The following is a 13,331-nucleotide window of genomic DNA, read 5'->3' as shown; positions in this document are numbered from 1 at the left end:
CTTTTAGTGTGAGTAAAGATGTGACGCAGTCATGGGGCGTGTTAGTAGGAGTAAAGTTGTCATTTGTATTGATATAATAATTGTAGCTGCAATATGCTATTGCTCAAACAGAAATTATGGACTTGGGGCAGGAATTACTGGGTGAAATTCTATTGGTTGTGCAATACATGGGGTCAGATTAGATGATTTGCTATACTCCCTTTTTCACCTTAAAAACTTATGCATCTACAGGGTGTCCAAAATCAAAGCATCAAAAAGTTCTTTTCTACCTGTAACTTATGTGATCATATATATTTTACTGTGATGCTCAGAAATTTGCCAGTACTTAAAGGCAAGGAGTCCTCTAACATGAAAGCTTGCATATTGCCAATTTTTGTTGGCCTTATAAGTTGTCTCTTATCTACCTCATCTTCTGTTTCCTGGGAGGACCAATATAGTTACAAAAATATTTTCAGTAATAAAGGAACAGACTTTACATATGTCATTAGTTTGTTTTATCATAGCAACGATGGACATTTCCACATTCTCACTTGGACCAGATTTTGGAACATTTGCCCAAGCATGTTATTTGTGCAATGAATAACAAATTTTTTCTTTGAGACAGAAAAACTCTTGTTACACTGATATTAAAAGTCCTTGCCTTCGACTCCTTATTTAGCAAATAAGTTGCTCTCTGTCCTGAATCTCAGTGTTTGACCCCAGGTTGTTAAGCAGTTACTGTTATTTCTGCATGAAGCTGGAAGTGGATAAAGCCGTTTTTGAAAGATTCAGAGCTCTGGTCTGCAAAATCTATGAAAACTCCTATAGCTGTGTATAATCCCCCCTGTGTAGAATAAGCGTGCAAATTTATTGGTACATTTTTGATAGACTTGGAAACATGGAGATAAGTCACTTCTCCCTGAAACATATTTGTAAGCTTTTGCCATAAGGGACTTCCTTGGTTTAAATAGCCTCTCAAGGTCATCGAGGTAGAAAAGGCCTGTAACTCTGCTGCCTTTCATTTTGCAAAGCACTTCATAAATTTGGAAGGTCAGGGTAATTTGTTAGGGATACTGTTGAAATCAGCCCTACAGGTTCCCCACATCAAAGATCAGAGACAGAATACTGGTCCCTAGCCAGCCCAGAAAGATGTTGCTTTTTCCTGCCATGCAGCAACGTTTTCCCTAGATGCATATTAACTGCTGACAATTTTCTCTGCAGATGCTCCCCTTAAGTGCCTGCGTAAGTACCATGTTCATGTATAATTACAACACACAGTGTGTATATAAGTATATGTGAGGGAGAAGCAAATGCCCTCAATGTTTATAATATTATTTTAAGTATGCAAATCTTTTCTCTTATAATTTACACCTATTTTTATTGAGGGAAATTCAATTTTTAGAAATATTCTTCAAGCTAAAGATAAGGTTGGGTTTTGTATTTCAAAGAGAAAACCCTTCACATAGTCAGGCAGACTCAAATTGCTACCCAGTGTCATCTTTATGTGGGTTTCCCCCCACTAGAATCTTTCCTTCCCTTCATTTCCACTCACCCTGCAGTTGCTTTTTACTGTCCACCTTCTTCTCCTTTTCAATTGTAATTTTAAAACTAGGGTCGCTTTCCTTTTCTCCCCTGCAACCCATCCTAAGGGAAGGGCAAACCATTAACATGCAAGTGGGTCTACAATAGGCACACATAGCTATTTTTCCATAGTCCAAACTGCTAAAATAAACTTCCTGACTTCTAGCACAAACTACTCCTGAGGCCTTAGAACACATCCCTCTTATAGCATCTTGGGGAGATTACATTATTCACCACAGCTGGCCCCAGTCACACTTTCCTCACAGTTTGGTTCCCTCATAATTCCTGAACTGAGGGCATGCAGCTGTGGTTTTATCTCTGCTAAGCAAAAGTGTATTAACCCTCTGCCTTCCAACCCCTGGATGGGGTCTCCGTACCTTCATCCAAATTCTGACCTCCACACCACCAGTGTTACTTCAGAATAACCCCACTGAGGGCAATGTAATTATCCCCGGATACACTGAGAGTAATGGAGATGAGACTATGCCCCCCACACCCCATCTTTCTCCCACTCACCCATCAATCACATACAGCACATAGAGAGACCCGCAGACAAAACAGAGCTAAGACAGTGAAACCAATCAGCTCCAGACAGGCACAGCTGTCTGCCTACAAGGAACACAAAGCAGGATCAGGGCCTAGTATAGGCAGTCAGAAATGTTCAGATAAAACTACAGAGAGGCAATGAGATACTTCCTGAAAGGAAGAAACTGATAGAGCTATATTTAGACATTAACTTTTACAAATCATTCCTTTTATCCTTGTTTTAAAATGAACTTTTATCAGATCATTGTCTTTGAGCAGAAACAGAAGGGAAATATTGCTGAAATGTTGGCCAGTAGCCATTTTAACTTCTAAATATAAATGGTTTACAAATATGTTAAAGCTGTGTGAGTAGTTCTGTTTAAGTGAACCATATGTAGAACATGACACTTTTGCCAAACCATTTTTTCTCCAAGGGCCAACCATCCTGGTCTCTGTATATACATTAAGGACATTTAGTTATGGTATAGATAAAGGGCTAGTTTCTCAGTGCCATTGTGGCTGCTTTGGGCCATTCCTCCAGGCATAATGCCAACCTAATGGATCAGTTCAGGATTCCCCTATTGTGATGGAATCTCCTGAGAGTGTACAGCATGTGAGAGGTCTTTGGAAGGAAAATGAGCCCAGATTCTTTTGCATCTTTATGCCTGGGTAATCCCTAGATACTTTAATAGACTCTTGGAGCTATTGGCAGCCAGGGTTAGCAAGAAGCTGCTCTATCTTATGCTGAGGACCAGGCTGGTCTCTGTCTGGTCCCAGGATTGGAGAGGAATACAAGTAGCATGAATCCATCTTTACCTACCTCTTGAGTTGTGCTATGGGCAGCATGACACTGCCAAGGATCGGGATCACTATACTTTTGGGTTGACAGAAGTGATCTGAAGCACAGTTGAGAGTAGGATATGTTCTATAAAACATGCCACTCTCTGTGGACAGCCTGGATCTCACAGTTCTCCTGTGTTGCCATTGCACCACCACACAGTGTTCACATTTATGACGTAAACCTATCACCTTTTGCTCCCAACTTTGCCCACTCAACTCTCCTTCAGGCCCTTCTGGACTTTCATGCCCTTACATTCTTAAACACCCAAAATCACTCCTCTCGATCGTGGGAAATGGGTTAAAAATAGCAAACTCTCTGTGATGGACTCTTCTTAACTTTGTATGATCCTTTGATACCAAAGGTGTGGTGAAAGGTACCTTAAAACAACCTGTATGGGCAGAGGCGCTGGTAATCTCTTGCCCTTCTTCCACTTCACCATGTAGTTGGACGCCTTTTTCTGACCCACTCTGCCATGTCCCTCCACTCCACTTTCAAATTCCCCCTTTAAATCAATCTGATCCAAAAGACCTAGTATAGAGCCTAGTGCTGCATGCAGTGAAGACATAAATCACCACAAACAACAAAACTCCTGGTCAGCTCCAGGATTTTTCTCAATCCCACTGCTCAATCGCTTGGATTTTTTGTTGCTTCCCATATCCTAGCCATGACATGCATACGGTTTTCTTAGGGCCAGATTCTGCCTGGCCCGTACACAAGGGCACAGCATGGGTGGAGGGCATAAAGAGTTTTCCCTACTATTTGCACGACTCACATGCAGAATTACTGTCCTTGCAGTTTGAGAAGGAGAGAGACCATTTTGTCCCTTCTTCCTTGGGAGCCCTCATCCCTTCCCCCACTTCAGAAGAAGAGGGAAAGAAACTGCACACTGACCCTGCCCCACCTCCATGCCCTGCACAAGTCCACAGAGCAGGACCAGCATAGAGAACACTGCACTCGACAAAGAGGCGTGGTAGCAGACAAGGTCTCCACACACACTGGGGACATCAGGGAGAGACAGAATACTACCCCAGTGCTCCACTTACTACAGGGTGGAACCACACTGCCCCTTACAATGCAGCCCCAAGACTGAAAACTCAAATGAGCCAGTATGCACACATTTCTGTAAAATGCCTAGCCCTCTGTGGCACAACAATAGTTAAGAATAATGATTCCAGGTCCCCAAAAAGTCAGCCTTTATTTCTTTATTTAAATTTATACTCAATGGCTAAAAAATGAGCTTCCTTTCCAAGGCTCTGGGCACTCTTTACGTTCTTTAAAATAAACAGTGGTACGTACTGGGCCAAATTGAGAAGGGAAGTAGTAAGTGTAGTAGTTTACACCTTATTCTTCTTCTGCCCCAGCCAAGAGCATGCCACACCAATTTAGGCTCTCTAGAGTCCCTTCAAGTCCCCTCTATTTTCTTAGACTCATACCTCTTTCTCAAAATATAACTAACTTACCCCTCAGACACACATACTTCACCTCATAATTTGGACTCCTAGGTTTACTTGAGTGTAAGGAAGTCTAGGCTGGTGAATTCCACACCCACAGCCAAAAGAAGAAATATAAAAACAAAAAACAACTAATGGGGGATGTACAGAAGCATGTCTTAGTCCTCACTTTAACCATCACCTTATTTAGGCTCCTCAACATGTAACAAGTTACATTGGTTTAGATGCCTTGACACTCATATTAATAAATGGGTATGAGTAGATCTAATGGAGTCATAGTCTAAGGGAATGTAAGTGAATGTACAGATAATCCATTTTATACCACATTACACAAAACAAAAGAGAGTGAATTTATAGGCCCCAATCCTGCAATTGACTGTTCATGGGCACATCCTTGCAACTATAAGGAGCATCACTGAAGTGTGTGTGCAGTCAGTTACAGGATCAGTGCCGCATTCTGATGCATGAATGGAAAGGTTTTGCTCATAAACAGCATATCATAATCATATCATAAAAGCATGATCATAAAGCAGCACTGAAAAATATTTGGGTATTTTAAAATAAGAGCGTCAGGTTAGGTGTTAATTTGCAGAGGAAGGACGCGGTTACCATACGGTGTATTTAAAATAAACCTTTCAAATGATTAACAAATGTTTCAATTTATTTTTCAAATAAAAAATAATGGGAACATTTTAAAGAGATCTGCTCATCTTTAGCTGTAAGATTCCCACTGATTTTAATAGGTGCTGGGCCAATGGAGCCCTCTGCAATGCTTTGAAATCATAAGAATAAGTGCATATCCATGCAAAGCCAATACATGCATTCATCTTTTACTGCTCATTCCCACAGCAGAAAATCCATGTGTCAAGGAGTGCATATCTAGGAGTTATAAAAACACCTTGAAAATATAGCTCTCCAGCAAGAGCATTGTGTTTCAAGAGCAGTTGCCTGACTGAGAATTTTAAAAGCAAAATTATTTTGTTCAACTTTATCCGTTTAATTGTTTTGCCCTTAAAAATACATATACCATAAATACTTTGCTGAGCTGGAAGTGAGCATGAAATACTGATATCTTTCTTAGACTATCTAAACACAGCACATCTTAGGAAAAGGACTCTTTAAGACTAAAATATAAGAGGTGTTCTGTTTCAATTTGGAATTCACAATCACTGAGACTCATATTGAAAGGAGAGCCCTGCAGTATGCAGAAAAGCTCTTTATTGAGCAAAATTATTGGCAATTGCTATATTCTAGATAAGGTATGACAGAGACTTGAGCAAATATCTTCGCATCACTTGGTGTGAACTTGGATCTCAGCCTGGCAATGTTTATCAAATGAATCAAAGCTCAGCTGGTATCCTGGTTATTTGTAGCTAATTCATACATCTGCACTCAGACTGCCACCATGCATTAGGATATTATTGACACTCTAGCAGCTGTTTCACTTCAGTGACACATACAGAGTTGATTATTATTTTGAGGGCCAGATCCAGATGTAGTGTAAATCAATGTAGCTTCATTGAAATCAGTGGAGTTAAGCTGATTTACACCGGCCCTTCAAATGCAATGGAAACTCAGACAGTGATAACTGTCCAAAGGCAAAATACTGGGGAGCCACAAGAAATGGAGCTAATGAGAAACTTCAAAAGGAATACTGTAACTGCTGAGCAGAGTCCACCGCACACAAGAATGGATACCACTCAATCGGTAAAATTGAAAACACTAACACTGCACCAGAGAGTCATCATTGGCCTTTAAGGGCATGCCTACACTTGAATTTTAGTCGTGTTTTAGTACATGTTAAGTAACATGATTGTACATTCTACTGCAACTCTCCATAAATGTTGGTTGCAAGAGACAAATGTCTGTTCCTAATAGTGTTTAATCCTAACCTATAGCTATCTTAACTCCGCTCCATATACCTGAGGAATAGGGAGGAAGCGACATCAGAGGTTTTCTGCCACCTTTGTTATTCTGGGGTAGGAGGTATAAATCAGAGTAAATTTGTGCCAGCTGAGATGGCCAGCAATGAACTATTCTGTTGGTCCTGAATTGTTGGAGTGCAGTGTTGATGCTTACTACTTATTCCAACTGGTGCAGATATGATGATGATACATATTCTTTTATTTGTTTGTTTTTTGTTTTGGGATATTTACTAGTAAGACATGAACTGAGATCATCATCTGTAAAGATGAGGGGCTTCTACACACTGCCACTTATGTCGGTATATTTTATGTTCCTCAGGGGTGTGAATAAACCACTCCACAGAGCGACATAAGTTACACTGACCTAAGTGCCAGTGTGATCAGTGCTATGTCGATGGGAAAGCTTCTCCCACAGACATAGCTACCACCTCTCACAGAGGTGGTTTTATTATGCTGACTGGAGAAGCTCTCTGATGTTGGCCTAGAGCACTTTTGATGAAGGCTAGCCTGAGATTGAGCTACAAGGCTTAAGGCTGAATATTCAGTGTGACCGTTCAGGGATAAGTTACTGCTCAGTGTGAATAAATGTTGGCAATTCCTGGCACCGTGAGGTGGACTATTCTTGCAGTATGTTTAACCTACACAGAACCAGGAAATCTAGAAATTTTGCAGGCAAACATGTGCTTATGAGATTTGGTCAATTGCTAGACCAAAGCCATTTCAAGAAGATTGAATGTGTTTCCAATTCACATCCCTATATTTTTGCATCCTTCTCTGAACTGAACTGCCAAACCATCACTGATTTAGGAATAAATATATCCAGTGATAAATGGCTCACCTATCCCTAACCTCCTTAAATTCATTGCAGTTTTAGGACCATTAATTTTTCTCAGCCTGGATACCACCTCTTTAGCAAAATCTGCTGCACAGATTTGCAAGAAAAATGCAAAACTTCTTAAAGTTAAAAAAATGTATCAATGGCTGATTTTGTGACTTTTTTTAAAATCATTTCCACCCTTAGAAAAAAAACACATTTAGGTTACCAAGATATACGAAAAACTTTGTGTTCATTCAACCCCCAGAATTGTTTCAATTAACCAGATTTTAGTAAATAATACCAGCTACCTGGCTATAGTATGGGACATGATATTCACTTGGAGAAACATATAGCATATTACAAGTGCATTTAGAGTGGGTAGAAGTGTGTCAAACTCCTGTGAAAAGAAGTTGCTGAGAAAAATTATACCCATGAGGAGTTTGGCAATATGAACTTCGCCATTCCTTCACATCTGTGAAAATGATGGCTTGACCCTAAAGACTAGATTCCACTCTCAGTTACATGGGTGTAAATCCACAGAGTGTAATTCATTCCAAATTCTGTCTCTGTCCATTTGTGTAGAGCAATGGCAACACTGCACAGCTGGACTCCATGGAACTTGTATTTTCATTAGCGATAAGTCAGGTAGCCAGATCTAAATGTTGCCAAACTTTGTAGGGTCAGCAAAAACAACGAGAGTCCTGTAGCACCTTAAAGACTAACAAATTTCTGCGGGCATAAGCTTTCGTGGTCTGGAACCCATTTTGTCAGATGCAGCTGCAGCCCATGAAAGCTTATGCCTGCAGAAATTTATTAGTCTTTAAGGTGCTACAGGACTCTCCTTGTTTTTGCTGTATACCGACTAATAAAGCTACCCCTCTGGAACTTTGTAGGGTCAGGGATTGAAAGTGGGATTTTGATTTGGGTTCATCCTTCACGGTCCCCAAACTACACTCTCACTCCTCTGCAGTGAAGCACTCTGTCACCCACTTGCAGAGAGAGATTTTAGAAAGAAAATGTGTTCAATTACTCTTTGCTCCCCTAATAACAGCTATGCTGTTAAACTACTATTGATACTCCCTGACCATACCCCCATAGCTCATGCACTTGAGCCAGCCTAGCTCTGCTCTCCTTATCACATATCCCAGCCTTACCTTTAGCTAGGAACATTCTTCTTATATACAGCTAGATGATCACCCTTGGGAAAAGAGGGGCTTAAAATTACAGGGGGGAAAGCTTTGTGAACTCAGACTAGCTTTGTGAATGCTTCAGAGCCAAAAATTACTTTTAGAGATCTTGGATCTCAGCAGGTTTCTCTATCCTTACTTGGCATCTTGGTTGGCAGTCTCAGGAAAAAAGCCAAAGACTGAATGGGCCATCTTCTCCTTGCTAGTGATATCCCATACAGATCACGTGTTGAAGTATATTCTTAGTGTAATATAAGGAACCTACCAAGCCACTGAAGTCTCTCCCAGGTGCTTTATTTGTAAACAAATAGATGACTATGGTCTCCAGTAAACCTTTCAAAAGCACTAAATTCACTCCAAGAAAATTTCTGAAATAAGTACTTTTCCTATGACCTTTGATATGCATGACCAAAAAACCCAAGCCCAAACCCTCCCCCCTCAAAAGTCCCCATTCACTCAGAGTGATACTGGAACTAGTCTATTTCTAGGAAACCAACAGAAGCTTTGCAATCTGACTACAGATTTTCATGCTGCTGAAGCATGCATTTTGGATGTTTCTTTATAATCACATATTTCATTGAATTTGTTTAATATGGCAAAAGGCCAATAAGATAAAACATGTTTTATCATATTTATCATATTTTGTAAAATGGAGTTCTTCCAAAGAGCACGTAGTGATACAACTGAAACTGGTCAGAAATATTGATAGTTTCAGTCTATTTTTAGGTGATCTGATGTTACACATGAAAAGTCAAATATCTTTTGGTTGCTTACTATTGTACAAGGTCATTTGAAATGCTAAGAATTGTATTAGTAAATGCTACAGATAACATTGAACCAGATCCTCAGTTGGTGTAAATGGATTTATCTTCACTGAAATCAAGGAAGGTGTGACAATTTATGCCATCTGAAGATCTAAAGTAGACCATTAGCTACAAATGCAAAGTAAAGGGGCAAGAGTCTGACCTGAGATACACCAGTATAATTCTAAGTGACCATTAAAATCACTGGTGAGTTTGTACATTTATACTGGTGTAAGGGAGATGAGATGGTCCATCTCTCTTTCATCCCTCAACATACATGAGAAAGTAATTATTTATTGGCACTACACACAGGAGTCAGAGCTAGATGTTCACAAATAAAGGTGGAGAAAAGTCCTCATTGGAAAGAGAAAAGATCACAAAAGATAACCGCAGCCCTCACTGGTTTGAGTTATGAACTATAAAAGTGTTATACAATTTACATTTTCTTGTTAACTAATCTCTGTCACAGATAGACAGGTTTTTTTTTTCTATTTATCTCCATATGCGACACTTGAAAGACACAACCAGGTTACAAACAGAACACAGTAAGAATTAGCTGAGAAACAGTCATGTCAAAATTTATCAAGTACATATGATTAAATGATTTTGTCTTTAGTTTTGGGCCACAAGTTTCCCAGGGTTGTGAGCCCTACATTATGTCATGGGTCAAAATGCTGTGCGTGCAAAATGAGAAACAGGCCAGAGCAGAGTTGTCCGCTTGAGTTAATCGATGGCATTTACTGCTACATCCTATATGCTGTATCTATGCAGCATACCCACAGTAATCTTATTTTTTTCCCCCATAAATGATAGCAAGATTAGATCCATTCATGCTTTGGAATTGTGTGTTGTATTTTAGTCTCACACTTCACAACTGTGGTTTCACAGAGTTTATGAGGATGCAATTATTTTGGAAGAAAAACAATGTGTTCACAGTGTAGTTCCAGAGCTATGCTGGCTTAATCAGCTGTTGGGTGTATATGTCAAACCTGACAATTTCTATCCTGCTTTAGACCACCAGTACCACATTTTAGTGCTCCCTTGAAGATTTGCTGTAATGCTTTTTGGAGAAAGTTTCTTAGTCATAAGTTTAGCAATAATTTTTTTTAAAAGATACCTGCACTTCTGTCATCCTGACGTCCAGATTTATGTCTGCTATGTATCCATCTTTTAAACTGTAAGCTCTTTGAGGTAGGATCTATCTTTATTTGTGTGCTGCACAGCTCCAAACTCAGTGGCAGTGTTAAATAAAACAGTAACAAGAAATACTAAAATGCCCAGCAATCTCTCTCTCTCATTCTGGAGCATCTGTACACACACAGGGAACAGTACATCACCACCATTCCTTCCAGTCCATGGCTTTAAGCCCAGTCTTGGTCTGTCCCCACATATGATGTCCTGCCATCTAGTCACTAGTTATTTCTAGATCAGACTGACCTTGATTGTGCTTGCCTTATTTTCTTTGGCATTCTGTCATCGGATTGTCTTTTGCAATGTCCCCCACCATCAGACTCTTTTTGATTGCAGTTAATCCCATATGGTGATTTTACATTCTACTCTCCTTCTCACTATTTAATTTGTCTTAAAATCATTACCCTTCTGTGTCAGGTTGCCATGGGCCTCCTGCTCTTCGGGATCCTGTATGTGGTCTCTCCCCTCCACAACAAAAGGACTCGCAAGTGTATCCCGGTGCACTCACCCGTGCTCATTTATTTACAGTGTATGTGTACAATCCCCACTCTCACGCTTTGGGCTGCTCACCCTTGCTGGCCAGGAGGCAAATGGAGGAGCAGGGCTCCTGACTTCCTCCCTGACCATCTCTCTCTTCGGTTCCTACCTAGCTGGTTCATATATCCCTTTCAGCTAGGGAGACAGCTCATTAGGCAAGGTTTAGTTTGCTCTAATCAGCACATTCAGCTGTTGCTTTCTCCTTTGCAGTCTACAGCCCCACTGGCCCACTTTGCCCCAGCCCAGGCACCGAGGGGCTTATCACCCTCTACTCTGCCACACACCTCCTCCCTTTAATGAACTACCAGGTTCACCCAGCCTCTCTCTCTCTTTGGCCTAATATATTGGCTGCTATGAGCGGGTTTCCTTTTCTCCTCCTGGTGACCCATGGGGTCTTCTCTAGGGGGTTGGGTCACTCCTCCATCAGCCCTTCTCTCAGGGTGGGTCTCCCTCTCTAACTCCCTGGTATGGGCACACCTCCCCCAAATGCTCCTGGTCCCACATATCCAGCATTCTGATCATTTCTGGGCTGCTCCCTTCCCTGCCTCCCCAAGCTTCCCCACTGGGGCTCTTGGGTAGCTAGGCATTCAAGCTCTCTGGGCACCACTGGGGATCCCTTTACCCCCACCTCTATGGGTCCCTTCACTGTCTGGTCCAGGCACTGCTTCCACTCATGCCTTTTTCCCCCACAAACCCAACACTCCCCTGTTTCTGTGGGCTGGGAGGAGTCTGGGCTACCTGACTTCGCTTCCTCCTCTATTTATTGCCCCTTCCCCTCATGCTCAGGGTCCACAGGGCAGCTTTTTTTTTTCCTCCTACTACTTGTGCCTAGGGGTTCTTTTTCTCCCGGTGGGGTCCTGCACCCCCTTGTCTTTCCGCTTCCTTTCCGCAGGGTCTCCTCAGTCCCCTTTCTTGGGGTTTCCTACCTGCCCTCCAAACTCTCTAGGAGGGGCCCTCCAATCACTCCCTATCAGGAGTGGGTAGGGTAAGCTGTCCATTATCCCCACCTGCTACCACTTGAACCACCCTTGGGCCTCCAGGGGCACCTGCGCCATTGGATACCACTTGGTATCCCTGTGGATGCACCTGAGGGCCACCCCATCCCCTGGGACCACCCAGCATCTCCTCACCAGTCCCCCTGGACCAGTGATTGGGTGGAGGCGGGGTCCAGTAGTCCCTGCTGTGACCCCACTGGGGTCTTTTCCCCACCTGAATGGCTATTGTAGCCAAAGGCTGTAACGTCTGTCCATCCCTCCCCCACTTCTGTCCACTCACAGAAGTCCACCAGTCCACACTCCATCTCAGGGCAGTCCTGTTTCTTTTGACCATAAGCACCTTGGCTTCTACATATTCCTCAGTCAGCCTTACCGCCTCTGCTGTTCGGCCCGGCTGATGCTGTAGGACCCAGACTCAGACAGTTTCTGGCAGGCTCTGTAGGAATTGTTCCAGGATCACTGCGTCCAGTATTTCTTCCACCATCTGGGTGGCTGGCTTCAACCATTGGGTGACCCAGTCTGTTAACCTTTGGGCAAATGCCCAGAGCCACAGGCTCTCAGTCCACCTGGCCCTTTGAAACTTCTGGTTGTACTGCTCTGTAAAGAATCCAACCTGGTCCACTATGGTAGCTTTTACCACCTTGTAGTCCCTAGCTTGGGCCTCTCCCAATGCCAAATAGGTGGCTTGGGCCTCACCTCCCAAATACAGGGCAAAGCGCAGGGCTCAGGTCACCCTCTCCCAATCAGCTGCCATAGCAACCCTTTTGAAAGTCCCCAAAAACTCATTGGGGTCATCGGTCAGGCCCATCTCACACAGTTCCCAGCTGTCCTGGCACCCTCCCTGCTCACTGGACTCACCATACGTTGGAGCACTGGTTGCTGGACAACTGCCTGCTCCTTAATGAAGTCCTGGAGGCTTAGCTGCTGGTCAGCCTACCAGGCATCAGGGCCTGTCATTCTGCCTGGTGGGATTACTGCATTTCCGGCACTGTCTTTATGAGCCTTTTCCACTGTAGTGACCACTCTCAGCAATGGCTTGGAAGAGGTCCTAGACAAGCCCTCAAATGTGACAGGTTGCCACAGGCGCCCTGCCCTTCTGGGTCCTTGGGATATTCCCACCCCCTCCAGAACAAAAGGACTCACAGGCATAACCCAGTGAAATCTCCTGCACTCATTTATTTACAATGTATCTGTACAATCCCCCCTCTTTCACCAGGCCCTTTGGCCCTAAAGATTTAGGCTACCCACCCTCTCTGACCAGGAGGCAAACTGAGTAGCAGAGCTCCTGTTTTTCTTCCTGGCTATGCTTCTCTGTGGTGCCTCCCTAGCTGTTTTTTTATTCCCTCCAGCTAGGGAGACAGCTGTTCCCCCTTACCTCATTAGGCAAGGTTCTGGCTTGCTCTAATCAGCGCATTCAGCTGTTGTTTTCTCCTTTGCAGCCTAGGATCCCACTGGCCCACTTTGCCCCAGCCCAGGCAGCTGTATTGGGGGTGGCAGAG

General features: G+C 42.8%; 1 long non-coding RNA gene across 4 annotated transcripts in view; it reads right to left on the bottom strand.

The window, feature by feature from the left end:
• LOC137164533 (uncharacterized) overlaps positions 1 to 13,127 on the bottom strand; it is a 60,613-nt gene extending 47,486 nt beyond the window's left edge. For 2 of the 4 annotated variants that reach the window (XR_010923079.1, XR_010923080.1), the window contains exon 1: positions 12,691 to 13,069. This is a non-coding gene — a long non-coding RNA (uncharacterized lncRNA). The other 2 variants (XR_010923081.1, XR_010923078.1) reach the window with 2 other exon arrangements.
• Positions 13,128 to 13,331: the final 204 nt, after the last annotated feature.

This window comes from Emydura macquarii, unplaced genomic scaffold (genome assembly GCF_026122565.2).
Source record: "Emydura macquarii macquarii isolate MOO-44397 ecotype Brisbane River unplaced genomic scaffold, CSIRO-AGI_Emac_v2 contig_2676, whole genome shotgun sequence".
NCBI lineage: Eukaryota > Metazoa > Chordata > Testudines > Chelidae > Emydura > Emydura macquarii.
The sequence above is the reverse complement of the archived record's forward strand: the minus strand, read 5'-3'. Positions and strand labels throughout refer to the sequence as shown.